The 22408-nt window shown below is 35.4% G+C and overlaps 1 pseudogene across 1 annotated transcript in view; it reads right to left on the bottom strand.

The window, feature by feature from the left end:
* LOC143225259 (dual specificity tyrosine-phosphorylation-regulated kinase 1B-like) overlaps window positions 1-22408 on the bottom strand; it is a 74794-nt pseudogene that overhangs the window by 16246 nt on the left and 36140 nt on the right. Inside the window, exons 2-4 of the transcript XR_013013753.1 lie at window positions 16295-16503; window positions 7233-7421; window positions 6226-6391 (exon numbers count right to left, since the gene is read on the bottom strand). The product of XR_013013753.1 is annotated as a dual specificity tyrosine-phosphorylation-regulated kinase 1B-like (transcript). The remainder of the gene's footprint in view (window positions 1-6225; window positions 6392-7232; window positions 7422-16294; window positions 16504-22408) is intronic.

The following is a 22408-nucleotide window of genomic DNA, read 5'->3' as shown; positions in this document are numbered from 1 at the left end:
TGAGAAATAACCTCATTACAAAGTGAAGCAGGACTAAGAAGCAACCAAGGCAAAACAGATTTATCACAGGCCACTAATCTCCAGTTTTCTTGGGTACCACAAACAGACTAAAATACAAACCCTGAGAAGAGTGAATGACAGAATTGATGGCCTCTGAAGAGAAAATATTCTGTAATGACATGTGTTAGGATACTGAGACAACAGAAAAGAAATAGGTATCAGAGTTAATGAGAGAAGACATTCATGACAAGTTCCTCAGATAAAATCTGAAGAGCCCAATATCTTTGGTAAAGTACCACCAAAGTAGAACCCACAGGCTAATCATCAATATTGTTGGTAACACTAAACTCTGCAATGAATAAAATAACAATAAAAAGAATAGGTAAACAAGAATAATTAGAATAGAAAACAGAAACAGAGAATGGTTGAGGCTCTGAATAAGTTTGTTGGTTGGTTGATTTAGTGTTTTATGGCACAAAGCAGTTAGGCTATCTGCGCCAAACATCCAGTAAAAAGGTAAAAATAAAGTAAATGTAGTAAAATTCATAAAAGGAAATGAAGGTAAAACAAAACAGCATTGAAAAACAGAAAAAAGCATAAAACCAATGTTGACACCTAGTCTACAATGTTAAGAGAGAAAGCAGAGTAAGAGAAGTTGTAAAGGACTTTCTGTAGCATAATGGTAATTATCATAACCTGCCAGAAAGACTAATAGGTAAGTACAAGAACAACCGTCAGTCACCTGAAGTTGACCTTTCCAGTCCTGGTTCCAGGTTATGTGTCATTATGGCCAGTATCAAAAAGTAAAGTAATAAAAGTGTTAAAAGACATGCAGCAAAATTGTAATAATAACTCGCCAGGACTACTAACGGGTAGTTCAAACAGCAGCATTAGTCACCTGAATTGGCCTTTCCAGTCCTGATGTCAAGTTATTTAATTTTCCAATTACAAATTGAACTAGAGAAATTGAGACTCTTAAAAGGGAACTACAATTAAAAAGGTGTAATGAATAAATATCAAACACTTAAATGACATTAAAAAGATTAATGGCTATTAAAAAACTAAAAACTTTATCAAGGTGGACAGTGTCACTATCACCAATAACATTGTCTAATGTTATGGACAAACCTTGGGACAGAACATGATTAAAATAGTGCCGTCGTTGAGAGTCATAATGATGGCAACAAAGTAAAATATGGCTTACAGTGATTTGAGTGTTACACAAACTACACACTGGTGCAACAGTTCCAGATAAAAGAAAACAATGAGTTAAAAAACTGTGACCAATGCGTAGTATGATTAGAAAAACTTCCTCCTTCCTTGATGATGAATGGGGTTTAGCATCTTTAAGGTCAAGGGTCTGGATGAGCCATAGACTAGTGATCCATAGTTGAGTTTTGATCAAATAAGAGCACAATACATCTTTAGCACAGAACAATGATCCGCTCCCCAAGTGGTGGAAGAGAGAACACAGAGAATGTTCAGTGCTCTTGTACATTTGACCCATAGCTGCTTTAAGTGTGGTATAAAGGTCAGCTTACGGTCAAAGATAAGTCCCAAGAACTTTGTCTCAGTGACCACTGGCAGCGAAACTTCACCGATAAGGAGTTCAGGATCAGGGTGAATACCCCATGGTAGCAAAAGTGCATGCAAACGGTTTTAGAGATAGAGAAATTAAAGCCGTTCGCCATTGTCCACTTCAGTACACGATCGAGAGCAATTTGTAGTTGCCGCTCAATATCTCATGTTTGACGACTGACATGAGATGTGAAAGTCATAGACATACAGCCCATTCGCAATAGTGAGAGGGAGTTGTTCAGTGATGGCATTTATCTTTATACTGAAGAGTGTAACACTCAAAACACAGCCTTGAGGGACTCCAAGTTCCTGTACAAAAGAACGGGAAAGTGTCAAACCCACACGAACTTGGAATCTCCTGTCCATTAAAAAATTTTTAATAAACATGAGTAAATGGCCAAGGAACCCATATGTATGGAGGTCTTGCAAAATGCCATACCTCCATGTTGTGTCATAAGCCTTCTAAATGTCAAAGAATATTGATACAGATGTTGGCGTTTGAGAAAGGCTTCTGTGATTGATGTTTCAAATTGAATTAGGTGGTCCATGGTGGAGTGCTGTTGTCGGAACCCACACTGGGTGGGCGAGAGGAGGTTGTTTGATTCAAGAAACCAAACAAGATGAGCATTAACCATCCTCTCTTAGGTCTTACAGAAACAGCTCATCAAAGCAATTGGACGGTAGTTTGAAGGAATCTTGGGATCTTTCCCAGGCTTAGAGAAAGGTAATATAATAGCCTGGCACCAGGCATAAAAAAAACATTCTCCTGTCAGATCCTGTTAAAAACAATTAGAAGAATAAAGAGAAGCAGGAGAGAGATAGCGCAGCATGTCATAGTGTACATCATCAAGTCCAACAGGTGTACTGCCAGACCAATGAAGGGCCATTTTCAGTTCCAACAGTGTAAAGGGACGATTATAGTCAAAGAGACAGTCAGTTCGAAAGGAAAGGCATGAACGCTCTGCCCGAGTCTTGATGGCCAAGAAGGTGGAGGAACAAGCAGAAGTGCTAAATACCCGGCAAAAGTTTTCATCTAGAGTATCGGCAATGCTCCGAACATCAGCTACCTCTTGGCCATCAGAGAGTAAGATTGAGAGGGGGACGGAATTGTAGTGCCCACTGACCTTTCAAAACCTGACCCATATGACATTGGAACTGGTGGTAGAAGATATGCTAGTTGTGAACTTAATCCAAGATTCATTCTTGCTTTGATATCTTACCCACTTAGCATGGGCACGGGCCCGTTGGAAAGCGATCGGTTTGAAAGTGTGGGATATCTACAGAAAGTGTCCGAGCCCGTTTTTGAGCCTTCCATGCCATGTGGCAGGCAGGATTCCACCATGGAAGAGGATGTCGTGGAAAACGTGTCGAGGTTTTAGGAATACAATGAGCAACTGCTTGTATAATACAGTCAGTTACCACTGCCACACAGTCGTCTATTGATAGCTGACTGATGATGGAAGGATCGAGTTCTGCGAGAGCAGTGAATGTGGACCAGTCTGCCTGATCCAGCTTCCACCGGGGCAGGCAGGTAGGGTGGCCATGACCATGGCCAGTCTCTCTTAAAAGTATTGGAAAATGATCACTGCCTAGTGGATTATTGTCAACCCTCCATGAAAAATGGGAGAATAATGAAGGAGAGCAAACCAAGAGATCAATAGCAGTAAAGGACTGACTAGGTGCATGATAATTAGTGGAAGAACCAGTATTGAAAAGAGAAAGGTTGTGATCAGGGAGCATACGCTCTACAGAGTGACCCCTCCTATCAATAACAGCACTTCCCCAGAGAGAATGATGTCCATTAAAGTCCCCCAGGATTAGAAAGGGAGATGGCAACAGTTCAACAAGAGCATCAAGGTCTGATTGATCATATGTCTCTCCAGGTGACAGGTAGAGAGAACAAACAGTGACGGTATGGGTATGCAAAGTGGTGAACCCTTCTGTTTATGACCATGTCTTTTTTCCTTACTGTCCTTATTCGGAGAAGATCTATCAACCTCCATGGATCCTGCCCTGGATCGATTGGGCAGGTATTTGTTGTTCGAAGGGGATTCCAGTGACTGATGATGCGAACAAATGATTATTTTGCATCTTTGGGTGGGAGAAAAAGATGTATCTGAAAAAATGCCTGTATTTGAAACCAAAGGATGTGGATCTTGGGGTATGTTGGAATGTATGGGAGGAACAGAGATGGGTGTAGAAGTTGATTCATCAACCTTTTTAACCATGGAGGTCAAATGGCTTTTCATTTGTTTTGAAAACGATTTTCTTGCAGGCACAGAGAGATCTGTCTGCACTCCCACTGTAGTTGTCAAACGAAGTGCAGCAGCATATGTCCAAGATGAAGTGGCAGACAGCAATTTCCAAGCCTCAGGATAACTAATGTTATGAGTTGTTTTCAAATGCTGCACCTCTTTTTCCTCCAACTATTTTGGGCAAGAACGAAAGTAGGAAGAGTGAGAACCATTGCAGTTGACACAATGTGGGTCCGTGTCACACTCATATGCATCGTGGTCCTTGCAACCACAACAAGCACATGTCAGGTAACAATGACATGACGTCTTTAAGTGGCCAAACCTCTGATATTGGAATCATTGGAGAGGGTTTGGAATGTACGGCCGTACCCTGCAATTTAGATAATCTGCCTTAATGGTGGCAGGTGCACGCGGTGATGTAAATGTCAAAACGAGGATATTTGTCGGCAGTGTAACTCCATCTTTGCGAGTAGACCTCACTGCAGAAACTCCTTGAGTGGAGAAACCAGCAAGAATCTCTGACTCAAACATTCTTCAAATCCCTCTCAACAATAAATCCTCGTGATGACATCAAGGTAGCATGAGGGGTAACATCAATAGGTGCATCCCCAATTGCCTTTGAATTCAAGAGGAGTTCACTGTGTTGGGATGTGGATGTTTCAACCAATGTCTCCAGATCAAAGCTTCTTTACTGACTTTGGAGAGCCAGCAAGTCCCTCTAGTCCCTTCTGAATAAAAAAGGGGGACATTTACTCTAAAGGTTTTTCTGAAAGAGAATATAATATAAGAAAATGAGGTGCGTGTGTTACAGATGTTGAAGATTGCTGCTCAGAGTCTTGAAGACGTGGTCGTTTACCTATTGACTGTTTTTTCACCATTTTATTTAAATTTTTCGTAGGAGGATCCACAGGAAAAAAAATAAAATTTCGGTACCCACTAACCCCACCCACCATAAAGCCCATGAGGGGATGCACTACAATGTCATGTGAGGACATTGCAGAAATGCCAGGGTTTCGTGAGTACTATACCCAAACACCAGCATCAGACACAATGTCCACAACACCCATTAAGAACATCCAATACTGGTACTTGGTTGACTCTAGCCCAAGTGGACCAGCCGACTGACCCAAGGGGGGCCACCCAAAGGCTGCCTGTCTACAGGAATTCTAGGCCAAAGTGATGTGTTAGGGTTCGACCCCTCAAGAACCAGGATCCTCTCCTCTTTTTCACGGGCCGCCACGCACAGCAAATACATGGGTGGATGTTTAGAAACCAGAGGAGGTAACCAGAAAGAAGAAAACCTTCCCTGGGAGGTCCCCTCACCACACACAGGAATCCATACCGAGGAGCTCTGAATGAGACAAATTATCAACCAACAATGACTATTGTTATCTCACTGATTATAATCCAGATTCCAAGGTCACCAAAAGATTTCCCAAATACTGATCCATAGAGAAAAGAGGCTAAGTGTATGTTCATAAGATAAGTAGGTGGTAAATAAACTTGGGACAATACCATATGTCTCCTCAAAAGATCCCAACATCAGAGGAAATGTATGCAATGAAAGAGCTGAAGCCAAAAAGTATGTTAAACTCAATAAAATAAAAAATACTCAAAAAGAAAACAAGGAAATATCCAACACTGCCAAATAACAAGTAATAGTAAAGAAGAATAGCATACAGGGAGTCATGGTTGTGTGGCACTCCAGTTGGTGGAAGTTTGTTGCAGAATAATTTGCATGCAAGAAAGTAATTAAACCATGTAAATCAAGAAGTGTGTGGGAATGAAAGGTTTGTGTCATGCAAAAAAAAAACTTTGCAAACAGCTTAGTACATGAGCAGAAGTAAGGTACCTTGTGAGAAATATATGTAAATTTTAAGAATAAACACCACGTATTCCTACTGTAATACTCTATCCTTGAAGGACAAAATAGCCTCATCTATTATTCAAAATAACTTGGCACCTATAATATTAGATAATCTACTACTGAATACTAAATCTCAAAAGATTTTGAATGCCTTCCATGTTTATATCGTACATGCATCTTTTAATTATTTGAAACTAATATTATAAAAGTTTTAAATAATTCATATAATTGAAAATATATGTCATCTATTAATAGAAGTGATATATAAATTGATCATAAAAAGTTCCAAAATTAGTCAAAGATCTGTTCAACACTTCATTTGTATTCATGTAATACAAAATAATTTTACAACAAAGTAAGGGAATAACATTGTTATTGTATTTATTAAATATTTAAGATTAACTTCTAAAATCACTAAAATTTATTAAACACAGTACTGAGATATTAATGACCTGTGTGTTTTTTAAACTTTCTTCAGAAAGAAAATTAAAAAAAAATAGTATCAGCATCATTCTTTTACTCCACCTATTTTATCTTTCCCCATCTGACAGTAACTCCCTCTGCCTTCATAGCTGTTCATCATCTCCAAGAGATTAACTTCAATCTGAGCTTGATTAAGAAATGGCTTCTTGTTCTTGATAATCTTAATGGCTACATGGCATTCTTCCTCAATATCATAAGCTTTAACCACCTACAAAACAGAAACACAAATTTAAATAAATTATGGATATATATTGCTATCAGCAGTTGTGATTTATTCATCATTCATTTCTTAATTTGTGGATAAAATTAACATTATTTTGAAATATTTTATATTTCAATATTGTCACTTTAAACAAAAACTCCACACAAATAACTCAACATTAGAGATATCTGGAGTTTATGTTCTTAAGGACCTACCTAACGTGTTTTAGAATTCATATCATCAGGACCACACTTTGTTGGAAAGTGGGAATGAGAAAAGGAAAAAAAGACGTTAATAATAGTGCATATAAGTTAACTGACAAATTGGTAGCAGGTGCCTCTTCTACTCTGTGTGTTAAATGCCTGTGATTCATAGTTTGAAAGCCAACATATTCATACATGCTGCTAACAGGCACCCTGAATTCAAGGACAAAAAAATCTTAAATATAAACATAAAGACTTCTCCAGTTACATAACACAAAATAAAATAGTAAATTCCTACCTACAGCTAACATATACTTGATAAAACTATTTCTTTTATGATTTAAATCAAAACTATTCATAAGACACAATTAACAACTAAAAAAAGAGTTTATTTTTGAAATGTATCTCCAAGAAAGAAAGCAGATATAATTCCATAAAGATATTTTCATAGTACTTTTATTTATTTTTGAGGATATCATTTAAAAGAATATCATATATTACACTAACCAAGTATTACAAGTCATAAGCCAGAACTACCTTATTTATCTGTGCAAGTGGCCTTTTCCATTAAAGCAGTCAATTTCATAATTAAGTATTAGAACTCGTCAAGTAAAGCTGAGATGTTTAGTGGTCAAAACACTCACCTGACCAAATGAGCCTTTCCCAATAAGGCAATCAATTTCATAGCGATCCACAACTTTCTCTCCATGTGTAATAATGTAGTCATGGTTTTCATCATCATATCCTTCATTGCACAGCTTACGCTCTTTTTTGTGGCTGGTATCCTGACCTTGTATTTGCTGTGCTCGTCTCTTTTTTTTGGCATAATAGACCTGTCAAAGGTCCATAATAATTAATTAATTAATACAACATCCATTTGTGACATAGTATAGTTCTAGTCACTATAAAATTAAAAACTTGCAAGGTTAGGAAACTGCTTCATGTACATTGTGCACAAATATCAATAAAATTACATATTACATGCTATTTTACAGATGAAGAAATGTTTGCAATTTGTAAAAAAAAAAAGGGGTTAGTAGATCACAAATTTTATTACAAAAAATCAACAATTTGCAGAACTCAATTTTTCATTTTCTTTGTAGTTTTGCATCACTATCTAAGAAAATGTCCCCTCCCCACAAATGATTTAGCAGTAAATCTGAAGACTTAGAACATTAAATGTCAATGTTTCAATACCTCAGGTTGGCACAGTACAGATAGCCCATTGTGTAGCATGCACTTAACAACAAAAAAGTTCTCAAGAAATTTCTAGAATATTTTTATATCAGTATCAATAAAACGTAAAGTTGTATTAACAATCACATCCGTTTCTTCCAAAAAAACAAATTACATTTTTAGTTTAGTAAGTATTTTTATATGTAAAGAAAAGTTTAAAAACTAAAGTATTTATTTCAAGAATGAATTAATATACAAATATATATGCTACATATATAAATGAAATACAACTCTAAATAAAATGGCATTTAAGTGCTAATATTTTATACAATCTGCAATAACTAATGAGCTTTTTACGACTTCATTTGATGAAAATGATTTACTCATATACACAGGGCTTTAACCATAAAACATTATACACATAAATAATCAAAATAAATTTTGTAAGGTGACTTACATAAGGTATATAATGCACTGAACTACTGGAACAGCTTTATGAATTGGCATGAAGTTTGATATTATAGGGTGCAGTTATGCAACTTTCAAACAAACTTATTGATCTAAAACAATGCAAAATTTAAATATCAAACTGTAATGTTATGCATGTCTACCGGTTGAAACTCTACAACATCTATACCACAACCTGTAACATTACGCATATTTACTGACTGAGACCAGGCAATGTTTATACCCTAAACATCATGCATATTTACTGGTAAAAACTCTGCAACATCTATACCACAACCTATGACATTTTACATATTTATTGTACAAAACCTGGCAACATTTATATCCCAACATGTGACATTATAGATATCCACTGGTTGAAACTCTTCAACTTTTATGACCCAATCTATGATATTATGCATATTTAGTGGTTAAAATTGAAACATTTACACCCCAACCTGTAATACTATGCATATTAATTGGTTGAAGTTCTGCAACATTTATACCCCTGACGTGTGGCACGTACATTTACCAGTTGAAATTCTGTAATATTTATATCCTAACCTGTGACATTATGCATATTCACTGGTTGGAACTCCACAACATTTATATCCAAACCTGTGACATTATGCATATTCACTGGTTGGAACTCCACAACATTTATATCCTAACCTGTGACATTATGCATATTCACTGGTTGGAACTCCTCAACATTTATATCCTAACCTGTGACATTATGCATATTCACTGGTTGAAACTCCACAACATTTATATCCAAACCTGTGACATTATGCATATTTACTGATTGGAACTCTGCAACCTTTATGACCCAACATAAAACTCTATGTTACTTGGAAAACAGTATCAATAACAGCTAAACCAAGACTAAGCAAATTATTAAAACCATATAAACTGACCAACTTAATAATTAAGCTAATCTTAACAGTTTTCTAATAAATGGCTTCTCCTTATACTTATAGGATTCCCATTATTGTTTAACTCTTGCTATTAAACCCTACTGTTCTGTTTATCTTTTCTTATAATTTATTTGCTTTCTACATTTCTTTATATGTTTTACTTTTTCACTGTTTATGCAACTTTCTCAGTCTACTTTACCACTTTTTTTTTAACCCGTCTTTATTTCTGCCTCTGGGTGAAGCAATAGTGATTATCTAACATGTGTTTAAATTTAAAATTTTGCAAAGCATCCTTTATCAAATTTTCAAAAAACATTTCCCACCACTCACAAAAGATCTGAAGGCCTATAATTACTAGAAAAACTTTTTACCATTTCCCTTGAATTTGGAGAGAAGAATAACTTTAGACAACTATCAATGTTCTGGCACCTGCTCACTGTTAAGAGACTTTACAGAAACCTATTTCTAAATACGTAGGTAAATATTAATTACCTGTCTCTAGTATTTTATCAGTTTATTTTTTTCTTAACAGGCTGAAAATTAATGTAATTATCTTGTTTTCTCATGCTGCTGGTAAATATTTTTACTAAACTTTAAAGAAACAATATAATTTAATAACTCAGCTATTCCATAATCGTATCAGCCTTCCTCAGTATTTGTATTATCTAAGTCAAAAGTTCTACTCCCATTCTAAAATTTTGCTTTCCCTTAATGTATTTAAAGAAATCCCGACTGATAATTTTTACAGTTCCATGTAGTTATTATTCCAATTTCATATTTGAATATCTATCTTGACCTTCTACAATCTTTCAAATCTCCGTTTGTCAAAGTCGATTACCAAAATACTATTAACTTTTTCGGAGACCCTAACTTTCACTAAATTTTCAAAGCCTGCGTAATCATGACGTCAGAACATGTTCCCTCTAGCAAACAAACATCTGCATTTTAAAAATTAAAAAACATTGCTTGCAAAAGTACAGTGGTTTAACACAAACTTAGCTCTACCAGAGCTAACTGTGTTTCAAGGCATGTTCGTGAAAAAAAAATTCGCGAACGACGACATTATAATTATCAAAGTTATTTTGAAAATTCCAATACATTTGCATTAAAACAATTTTAATTGTTCAATTAATGTAGTTTAATTTGAAATTGCTTTTTTCATTTCTGACAACAATAATTTATTTATTGTTTCATATCAAAACTCGAATTTTCATATTTATTTATTCTTTCTGGGCACAAGTGCATAAATTATACATTATTATATTAACGAATAATTTTTAGTACTGCTGTTTTTCTATTAAAAAATGATGCTGGATTTATGGCTTTTCGAAAGAACTATGATGAAAACAAGAGTTTTACCGCTGTTATCCTTAGATAGGTCATGTTTTAGAAATGTCTTTTTTTTATCTTAGCTGAAGAAATTTCTGGACCGCCAGTTTCTTTGAGAAATGCAAAAAATAGCTGCTCATTTATCATCGGCTCGAGCTTTTGTAGTGGGTGTTGACACAGCACAGCTCGGTTCACATAGGAATAGTGAATTAAGGTTAGTGTCAATGACACCTCTGCAAACAGATTTTTAACCGAACAAATGAATCATATCCTCTAAAGTTGGATCAGTCAAAATCTTTATTGGATCTAACTACTGTTATAATAATAGTAATATTCAATGGAAGTTCTAAAGTGTCAGAAAACCTTGATCAATAGTATACTCAAACGTGTTTCTTCACTTAAAAAATTTTAATGGGGGTGTTAATTTAAATAACTGAATTCATTTTTGTTTGTTTGCGTATGTATATACAAAAGAAAGTAGAGAATTCTACAAGGTATCATCAGTTCACGTGACAAATGAACGCTGATTCCAAGATCACGCGTGTTTACACGTGTCTGTTGCACCAACGCACGTTGTTGACATTTTGTGAGATTTATAATTTCTTTTAGGGCGAGAGACTGAGTTCAGGTCTCGTGCGCTTACAAACGAAGCTAAGTACGCGCTCACTACATACACTACGAGTAAAAGTATCATTCGTTATGAAAATCTCAGAACCTATTTCAAAGAAACTAATTTGAAAAATTATTAAAAACCAACTACAGTAGTTTGGATAATTCACGATTTATTTAATAGATATATAAATATACATTGCAAATACATCAAAAGTACTGTAAATTATGCAGAATTTGTTAGTGATTTAAAACAATAAGAAAATTCATAAAAATAAAGAGATACGAGTTGTTGTTGTTGTTATTTTAACCAAAACTGAATCTACATTTATGACAAAAGACAACAGCCTTCTACCTAAGATACCTTTTTCAAAATTAATTAGCTAAGACTTTCTCTACAAGTGGCTCGACATGGCCAGATGGAAAAGGCGCAAGGCTTGTAATTCAAGGGTCACGTGTTCGAATCCCATTCATACCATACATGCTCGTTCCTTTTAGCCGTAGGAGCGTTATAAAGTAACGATCAATCCCACTATTCGTTGGTAAAAGAGTAGCCCAAGCGGTGATGACTAGCTGCCTTCCCTCTTGTCTTACACTGCTAAATTAGGGACGACTAGCCCTCGCGTAGCTTTGCATGAAATTCAAACACAAACTTCTCTATAAGTACCACGCTGAACCAAGCAACTGATGCTCATTTCACTTTTATTCCTTCGCCATGAATAATCTGCCCAAATCTTATATACAAAAACACTTTCAATCGTTCATTGTTTTATGAAGTATATGTCAGCAAATGAATTACAACAAAGACTCATAAAAAGTCGTAAACATTTTCTCAGCTCGAAAGAAAAAATCAAAAGCCAGTTGTTTTTGTACTTATACGATTGTTGAATGCAGTACGTAACGGATTTTCCGTTATACGTTTATTTTCATACCTTTACTTGTTTTAGCACAGTTTTCTTTTTGCATATGATGTATACTTTTGACTTTGTATTACATAAGTCCCAAGTGCTCTCGAAATTTGTAGAAGATTCTTGAAAATAAGAACCAACAATATTTGTTTTACGAGAACATTGTTGAAATTTCGAGAAACTCGCGTGATCCGTCTAAAAGCAGATAAAAGAGAGACAGAATAAGAATATTATTGGTCAACTACAGTCAGTGTATTATGGGACTCAGAAGCTACAATTATGATTAACGCCTAATAATCGGAAAACTACATAATTTGACCAGGTAGATTTCGAACATTACAAATCATTCAACGTCAGTAAATTAACTAAGGCCAGTGAAGTTAGCTAGCTTAAGCGAGGTGTGACAATATTAATTCAGAATTAATTTACTCGTCGTGGACTTGGATCGTCGATAAAATATTCAGTTCTAAACCGGACATAACAATCATTATTGTCCGTAAGATAGTAAAACTCTAGTATATAAAACATCATTTGTAATAACTATTAGTAATAATCATTATTATAAATTGTATCATTTGTTTGTTTGAATATTAAAATATATTTGTGTCAAAAAAGAAATCTGTGTGTATCAATCGTGTTGTCAAATATTATAAATTCGACACAGATTAACAGTAAATTAACTTCTAAATTCAAATTTCCGGTTATTTAAAATAGTAATACGTAACTTACGTAATATAATAAATCGAAGACTCGACCAAAATAAATCATAAAGGGTAACAAATATCATCTGTAAGGCACAGTGTCGTGAAAAGCAAGGGGAACAAATGACGACTGGTATCGTTATATAAGAAGGTACTGACGAAAATTATCCCAGCGCAACAGGATAACAGTAAAATCAATAACTGTGGTATGGCATGACCTGTACGTTAATATAACGAAGGAAAGCATTAAAGTCCGTAAGAATGAGAATTTTACTAAGATTAATAAAAAAGCAAACTAGTTGTTGTTTTGAATTAAGCAAAAACCTACACAAAGGGCTATCTGTGCTATGCCACCACGAGAATCGAAACCCGGATTTTAGCGTTGTAAAACATACCGCTGAGCCACTGGGGCGCCAACTACTAAATACTTGATTATAGCACAATTATTTATCCTTTCATCCAGCCCCGGCATGGCCACGTTGTTAAGACGCTTGGCTCGTAATCCGAGGATCGTGGGTTCGAATCTCCGTCACATCGAACATGCTTGCCCTTTCAGCCGAGGGGGCGTTATAAAGTTTCGATCAATCCCACTATTGGTTGGTAAAAGAGTAGCTCAAGAGTTGGCGGTGGGTGGTGATGATTGGCTGCCTTTCCTTTAGTCTTACAGTGCTAAATTAGGGGCAGATAGCCCTCGTGTAGCCTTGCGCGAAATCCAAAAACAAAGAAACCTTTCATCCATTTGAACTTAGAAAATTTCTCTCTTCTGATGTAGAGACTATATCACAGATAAGTATTAAAAATCTATATGAACCAAATAACGTGACATTTAGCTTTGATAAAACATATATATCATAGTGATTTAAAATAAGATCACTTTATGTTACCTCTCCCTCAAAAACAAGTTAGGGTGTCTTGTCAAAACATCATTGTTACAGAAAGAGATTCTTTGCAGTTGTATTTTTCACATCAGTCGAAAATATTAAAACTCTATTACCAAAGGATCGTGTTCAACCTGATGCATTTATATATATATACACTACTCACAGTTTTACAAACAATACCCATGTCACATAAGAAAGTTGCCTTTAACACACAATACCAATGTCACATATAATAATTGCCTTCAACACATAATACCTATGTCATATAGGTTTGGTCTTTTTGTTTTGAATTTCGCGCAAAGTTACACGAGGGCTATCTGCGCTAGCGGTCCCTACTTTAGCAATGTAAGACTAGAGGGAAGTCAGCTAGTCATCACCACCCACCGCCAACTCTTGGGCTACTCTTTTACCAACGAATAGTGAGATTGTCCGTCACATTATATCGCCCCCATGACTGAATGGGCGAGCATGTTTGGTGTGACAGAGATTCGAACACGCAATCTTCGGATTACGAGTCGCACGCCTTAACACGCTTGGCCATGCTGGGCCTGCCAAAGTGTTATGACACTAATCAATCTGCATTTAGCACAAGGGCTCTGGTGTCAATATGAATATCAAATTTTCAAAAAACATTTCCCATCACTGACAAAAGATCTAAAGGCCTATAATTACTACAAACACTTTTTATAATTTCCCTTGAAGTTGGAGAGAAGAATAACTTTAGACAACTATCAATGTTCTGGCACCTGCTCACTGTTAAGAGACTTTACAGAAACCTATTTCTAAATACGTAGGTAAATATTAATTACCTGTCTCTAGTATTTTATCAGTTTATTTTTTTTTCTTAACAGGCTGAAAAAGTGGTCCCTACTTTAGCAGTGTAAGACTAGAGGGAAGTCAGCTAGGCATCACCACCCACCGCCAAATCTCGGGCTACTCTTTTACCAACGAATAGTGGGATTGACCGTCACATTATAACACTCACATGGCTGAAAGGGCAAGCACGTTTAGTTTGAAGGAGATTCGAACCTGTGACACTCGGATTACGAGTCGAACGCCTTAACACACTTGGCCATGCCTGGCCACAAAAACTATATATATTGAATGAATTGGTTATTCGTGATTCATATTAATACAAGTACAAATTACAATTTATTTGGAACAAGAGATATTTCTTGAAGCCCATCCATAATGTTATTTATAAAGTTTCAACTTTTCAAGGGTTAAGGTTTACTATTACAGAAAGAAATTCAGAACGTTTCTGAGTTAAATCCAGACAGCAAGATATTTTGTAGATATTTAAACAATCTGTTTTTTAATGACACAAATTCAGTGAGATGTTTTTTAAGCAAAAACAATAAAAAAAGAAATCAAAATTAACGGGACAGAAGTCACATAAATACTAAAAGATAAGAGCAACACCAAATACATGAAATATCAAAAGAGAATAATTTTTCTGTCTGTTCGATAGCAATAAATATATTGTCTTAACGCTAGCAAGCACTATGACGCACGACATTGACCTTACTACATGTGTAATACCGTATGTCAAACATCATACGCAACTATAGCTCTTTTTATCATTGCCTTCATGTCTGGAAGTTGTCTGTCAGGGCAATGGTACGTTGCACTGTTCGGGCAAGGCAAATAAAAAAAAAAGAAAGAAAATAATACAACTGCGTGGCTCCATCTTGTGAGAGATTACCAAGCTTCAGAAATGCATAATAATGCATTTTTAAGATCATGCGTAAACATTAATCGGGAATGAAATGCATAAAAAAAATCAACCATGGAATGGAAAATAGAATCTTGGGAAACAAAATATTTTGATGAAAGTTAAGGATCGATTGAGCTAAGCTATCCGAAATTGAGATAATAAAGACAGAGCCGAGCCAGTATCCTTTACACCTAATAAATGTGAAATTCTATTTGCTTTTCATCAGAAAAACTTATAATTAAAAGCTTTTGCACCAGAAGAAGAACACTACAACTTTCAAAGTAAACATTTTCTTACTTACGCCAACACATGGTCGATATAAGTCCTTAAAAATACCTTAAAGGAACATACATCAATTGATATTAGGAGAATAATACGGTTTAGAAGTGCAAGTAAAATAAGTTCAACAAAAAGTGAAGTCCACTAAGGTCGAAGGTGGTCGATATTAACTTTGTTTCTTAGAAAACTGGATAGATTCCTTATCAAATAAATGAACATACACGTTTGTTTGTTTGTTTGTTTGAATTTCACACAAAGCTACTCGAGGACTATCTGTGCTAGCCGTCCTTAATTTAGTAGTGTAAGACTAGAGGGAAGGCAGCTAGTCATCACCACCCACCGCCAACTCTTGGGCTACTCTTTTACCAACGAATAGTGAGATTGATCGTAACATTATAACGCCCCCACGGCTGAAAGGGCAAGCATGTTTGGCGCAACGGGGATGCAAACCCGCGACCCACAGATTACGAGTCGCACGCCTTAACACGCTTGGCCATGCCGGACCCGAATATACACGTAGAGAAGTGTATTGTAAATCAGAAAAACGACAATATGGAAAATTATTTTACTGTAAATTTCTTGTATACTCCAACGAAAGTCGTGTGGTTGAATTTTCTTCAACGGATGTTTGTATCTGCCCTATGAAAGTAGCTCAACATAATATTAAGATATGTAAAATAAAATCATACAACTCTTTTGAAGTTAAATGCAATTAAAACAAATTCATGTTGTAAAAAATTACCTCATTTATATGCTTATAAGTTTTAATGAGGTCAATACTAAGTTTCCGTAGAGGAGATGTAGTTGGATCTCTGCTTTTGTAAGGTATGCGGCCCTGTAGAGACACGAGGTCATTCTGACTCGTACTCTGAGTTCCCGTTCCCATAGCAACCAGCTGGTCCTGGGTGACAAGTCGTCCGTACATTGAGGAATGTGCTTTGGGCTGGTCTCCTGAAATAACAGAAAAACCTCCATTTCAGACAAATATTTATTTTAACACGTTAACTCCGTTCGATTAAATTCAATTTAAACTTTGTTCAAATTTGCAACGTTTACAACAATAACTCGTAATTTACCAGAAAGCAATAAAACAGATTTTTAATTCAAAGATTTGTTTGTTTGTTTGAAGTTTAAGCAAATATCTATGCAGTGGGCTGTCTGTGCTCTGCCAACCACGGGTATCAAAACCTGGTTTCTAGGGTTGTAAGTCCGCAGACATAGCACTGTACCACAGGGGATTTATCTCAAAAGAAAAATCATGTTTCAAACTTTCTGAACACAAGTATGGGCGATTTCTTTTTATATCTTACTTGTAATGCGAAAAACACGGTTTTACAGGGGGTCACGTTTTTATTACACACACTATAGAAGATATTGATAAGTTGTATTTTTATAAAGTTTACACACTGATATAACAGTATTCTTTACAGGCAAATAGTTTTTAGCTTGGATATTTTACTAACATTAAATAATAAAATTATTTGTCCAACGTTTCTAAAATAAAACAAATCAACTGCGAATTTAAACTTCATAAGAGTTGTTTTGGTTTCAATAACGGCTTTCCCATAAATCATCTTCGCAGATTTCGAAAATAATATTAATCTGCTACAAAAAAGGAACAAAAATCTCTTACTTAGGTCGAATTATTATTTCGTTTACGCAATGAATTTTTTTTATTATGTTTGTTATGCTCAGGTTCTAGAATGATCTATTAGACTCTCACGTCGCGATTGATGAAGAGAAATGTGTAGCCAGTGGTTGTCAACATTTAAACAAAACAAAATGTGACCTGATTTCAATGTAAATGATTCACTCATGTAAAAGTACATAGGGTTTGGTTTTTTAAATTTGTACGTGATGTAGAAAAACGGATATCATTTCTGTATTTAGCGTACAAGAATTACTACAGAACATGGAAATACTTCAAAGCAATAAAACCATCTGCGCCTAATGTTGTTTAACTGTTAACAATAGATAAACCAGATATTCAACGCTAATTTTGTTTGTATTACCATATAACCTAACCGTAATACAAATATTAACTATAGTTTAATTAATTATAACCTTTATGAGTTTGATAGTAAATTAATTTCGTTATTATTTTTTGATTCTCACGACTATAAGTTTGATTTCTATTTAACCTAACGTGGACTATAAAAACAAAACACTTGGGGTGACGTCTTTTTGGTCTAAAATACTACACTGGCATTATTTTTACAGTTTCAGTTTTGTGATGGATTAACTGTTTTTATGAACACATACGTTTTGTTAAAAAACGAATGTAAAAAAGTAAACGTCCATCTTAATTTTAAGAATATCTACACCACTAAGACGATTTATTGCAAAAACACCCACACATACACAATAGAATTGATAAGTGTCGGTAAAAATTGAATAAAAGGCTCATACAGACACATATGCGGTTTAGGTTTACTCCAATGTTTTCTCGCTTATCGGATTACTGTTGTTCAAATTTTAAAACCATTCAACCAGGAAACTGGGTAATCAAAATGTATTCGAGAGAATTGGTGTTTTATTACAGACTCGACGTGCCACCGGGATTCGTTTTACTTTATACATATAGTGTATAAATGTCTCGTTCACTTAATAATTCACGGGCTGATGATAACCGCAGAAATTCTTATAAATTGAATACTGTTATAATTCTTCAAACGTGATGTTTATAAATGAAACCATTTTACTCAAAAACACTTTACACATGGTTGCGGTCTATCATACCTTTCTCACCAAAATGTTTCATCTCAATGAATCTAATAATTCATATATTTCTAGACTTTTCTATCAATAAAAATCTTCTAATGATGATGTTTATTATCACTTTGGGATTATAGTCTTCAGCGTAGTTTCCTCCATGACACTGTATTCAGGTAGATTTGTCAATCTGATAATATGTTATTGATTTAACCTTCTCACAGAAGTAAAGGGCTTGGCTAAGTCCTTTGATTTAATAGCTAAATTAACAATGTTATTGTGTATACTTCTTCCATTTTATTTCTATATAAGAGGACATGTTTTAGCCAGTATAGAACCATTGACTAGTTGCCGCCAGACTACGCCTTTAAGCTCATCTGAATACAGTTCTCTTGTGGCTTTTGTTTGTGTTAAAAGTGTCTGCCTTAAAGTTGTAGCTAAAGTAAAAGTAATGTTAAGTTTTTGTACTGCAGCTAATGCTTGGAATCTAATCCGGTTAAAAACATGACCCAGGTGTTGAAATCCAAAATGTTGGCATAAATTATGTGAAAATAAAATTATAATGCTTTGATCTACGGAAAGCACGAAATTTGTGAATCAGTTCAATACTATCATCTCGACTCACTGGCATTTCTTCAAATAATTTCCAGTTTGTTTTTTTGTTTTTATAATCTCGGGCCAAGCTACACGAGGGCCATCTGCGCTAGCCGTCCCTAATTTAACAGTGTAAGACTAGAGGAAAGGCAACTAGTCATCACCACCCACCGCCAACTCTTGAGCTACTCTTTTACCAACGAATAGCGAGATTGGCAGTTACATTTTAACGCCCCACTGTTGAAAAGGCGAACATGTTTGGTGCGACGGGGATTCGAACCCGCGACCCTCAGATTACGAGTCGAGTGCCTTAACCACCTGGCCATGCCGGGGCATTTCCAGTTTGTTATTCACCACTCTAGTTCTCAAACAGTACCATTAATGTGGCATTTCCTATTCTTCCCCTGTTGTTCAGGCGTGCTAGGACTGAAATAGTTGCACGACGTAGCCAATATTTAGAGGTACTAGATCCCTAATCTAGATTATTTATCATTTAAAACGAAACGTCAGAAAATCAATAGTTTTTGAGATCTTCAAGAATATCCTCGTTGAATTTTCTTCATTTATGTGATATTGCTTGCCTTTATGTTTTATGTCCTGTTATAAGTATGTTATTTTTTGTCCATTTGTCTTTTATACTACTGAGAACCTTCGGGTGTTTCGAAAACAGCGGTTTACTATCCTTTCCAATTTTCAAGACATTCTTAGTGGTGTATTTAGGTTGGGGCTAGAGTGCTCAGCCCCAGGGTCAGTCGTCTTAATGGGAGTCCATTGATAATTTTATTCTATGTAATATTACATGGGATGTATGACCGACAAAAATTATTAGCCTCTGGACCCATACAACCTTACGTTCACTACTAAACATTCTTCTGTTAGGTCTGTAGGAAGATTTAGCCCGAAACGTCACGATATAAGTTTAGTGTGACCCTTGTTATTAGCCAAACAGATTTGCTCAGCAGTTATCTTTTAATTAACTCATGTAATTATTGTCGAAAGAGATGTGTTGTATGTTTTCTCTTATCGCGCATGCTCTGTGAACAGTTATAAGCTATCACTAAACTTGGCTCTTTTCATAATTAGTGCAACAAACAATATAAATGTTTAATCTTCTAAAAAAATAACAAAAAAGTTATATTTGGAACACAGTGGCGACATTTCTTGTACCCAGACAGAGCACAAAGCTGCTCAAGAGCTATTTGCGCAAGCCATCCTTAATTTTCAACTGATTAGACTGGAGGAAAGGCAGCTGGCTAACAACGCTCACCGCCAACTTTCGGATTACTCTTGAGTAACGAATAGTGGGACTGACTAACAAATTATAGCGCTTCCATAGCTGAAAGGGCGAGCATGTTCGGTAATGAAATTCGAACCTGTGACCCTCAGATTACGAATCGAATGCCCTAACTATCAGGCCATTAGACGTACTGAGCTTAATACAAAATGGTAAAACATTCAGAAGTTCTTGTGACATTTCAGTAATAACCATTACTTCAAAGCAAGTAATGCGTTATCTTTAGAACATTTGCAACTCAGATTTTATTAAATGAACGAATCTTCAGGAATTTTATTAACCCGCACCAAAGATATTTGGTTCGTTGCCAGAAAAACCTTCCGTTTCTAGAAAACGAGATCTGTATAGGCGAAGCTTATGCATTTATGCGGAATTCACTGATAACATCATTATATACAGATTTCTCTATAAGCTGTTGTGTAACGGAAGTTCTCATAGTACCCATAAAATACGATGTTGTAAGTGTCAACCATACGCCCAGTTATCAGCTGAACTAACACTTTCGTGAAGATATGCGTTCAGATAACAGCCAGATACTTGTGATTTACATAACAGCAAGTGACAGAAACACGACAATACACAGGAAACTGTGGCCGTGGAAGATTACCCAGGAGATTAAGGGGTCGTTCATAATTGTACCAAAATCACAATCACGCAAAATGTATACGTTGGGAGGAAGAGAGAGGACAAGACTTACTGTCTTTTCAATAAAATTACAGAGAGCTTAATTTGCTATCAACAGATATCTTGCTTTAAAAACTTCCATGAAAACAGCTTCAAAAGATTTTAAGGAGTTAAAACACTCTTTTTCATATTAACCCGTTTATACCTACTGAAGTATAGTAATGTTCCTTAAAATAAGCTTAGCCATTTCTTACATACGCATTCAACATGAGGCGGGAGGGATCTTTCACACTTTGGAAAAATACTAATAAATGTGATCAGAGGCCCGGCATGGCCAGGTGGTTAAGGCGTTCGACTCGTAATCTGAGGGTCGCGGGTTCGAATCCCAGTCGCACCAAACATGCTCGCCCTTTCACCTGTGGGGACGTTATAATATGACGGTCAATCCCCTATTCGTTGGTAAAAGAGTAGCCCAAGAGTTGGCAGCGGGTGGTGATGATTAGCTTCCTTTCTTCTAGTTTTACACTACTAAATTAGGGACCACTAACGCAGACAGCCCTCGTGTAGCTTTGCGCGAAATTCAAAACAAAAAACAAAAATTAACAAATGTGATCAACCCCTAAACTAAAAACAATGTGTAATATTAACGTATATGTAAGCAGGGGCAGGGTTACATGTACCGAAACTGTTCCTTGTAAAATAAGAATTCTGTCACCTAAAACATTTTTCCCAAAATAACGTAATATCAGACGTGAGAAAAAAATGATGTAAATATTGTTGCTGTTTTAAACACGTTTCGGAGCAACAGACTTATGAGCCTCCCACTATTTATCAGAAATTGTAAGAACCTTACCTATCGCTAATCAAAATAAACCCACAGCATTTGTTTGTTATAACCCCCCCCCCCACACACACACACATATATATTTTCTAAATTAATTTAAGTTATCTTAACTGAACAAGTTATTAAGCAACGACTACCTCTTGTATTTTAAACTGAAAATTTCATATGTTTTGTCTGAAACAATCATTCTAGTTTAAAGTATGCGTAGTTAAAATACTTTTGGTTTGGACTACCTTTTGTTGTTGGTTTTTTTTTTTTTTTTTCAAATATTCAGATGCTGAACAACGTCAGATCACAAGGTTTTTCTAGAAGTTTACTAGAAAATTTGATGTTACTTATATGCATAATAAACTAACATTGTATATAAAATTTTGTAAACCTACGATAGGCCAGGCTAGTAACGGTGCATCACTTTCTGTCAAACATAACTTTATAAATATTAATAGCTACAAATGATATTACCAACATATGGGAATAAAAAATCTTACAACAGTTAACATTAAACATTATAAATTAGCAGCAGTGACATTGAAAGTTTAAAGATTATAGATTAAAAGCAATGGCACTTGAAATTATACTTCAGCGATATTGGCTCTGAAACTTTGAAAATTGTTACAAAGATGTTTTCATCATGATAGAAAAAGAAATAGTATAAAGCAAAAACAAACAGTAATGTATGATATACAGAAAAAAAAAGGTTAAGGCATTGAACACTGAGGGTCCCGGATTCGAATCCCCGTCACACCAAACAGGCAAACACATAAATGCAAATTGAAATACAGAAAAAA

Source organism: Tachypleus tridentatus, chromosome 9 (assembly GCF_004210375.1).
Source record: "Tachypleus tridentatus isolate NWPU-2018 chromosome 9, ASM421037v1, whole genome shotgun sequence".
NCBI classification, from domain to species: Eukaryota; Metazoa; Arthropoda; class Merostomata; order Xiphosura; family Limulidae; genus Tachypleus; species Tachypleus tridentatus.
This window is presented reverse-complemented; position numbering and strand designations above follow the sequence as displayed.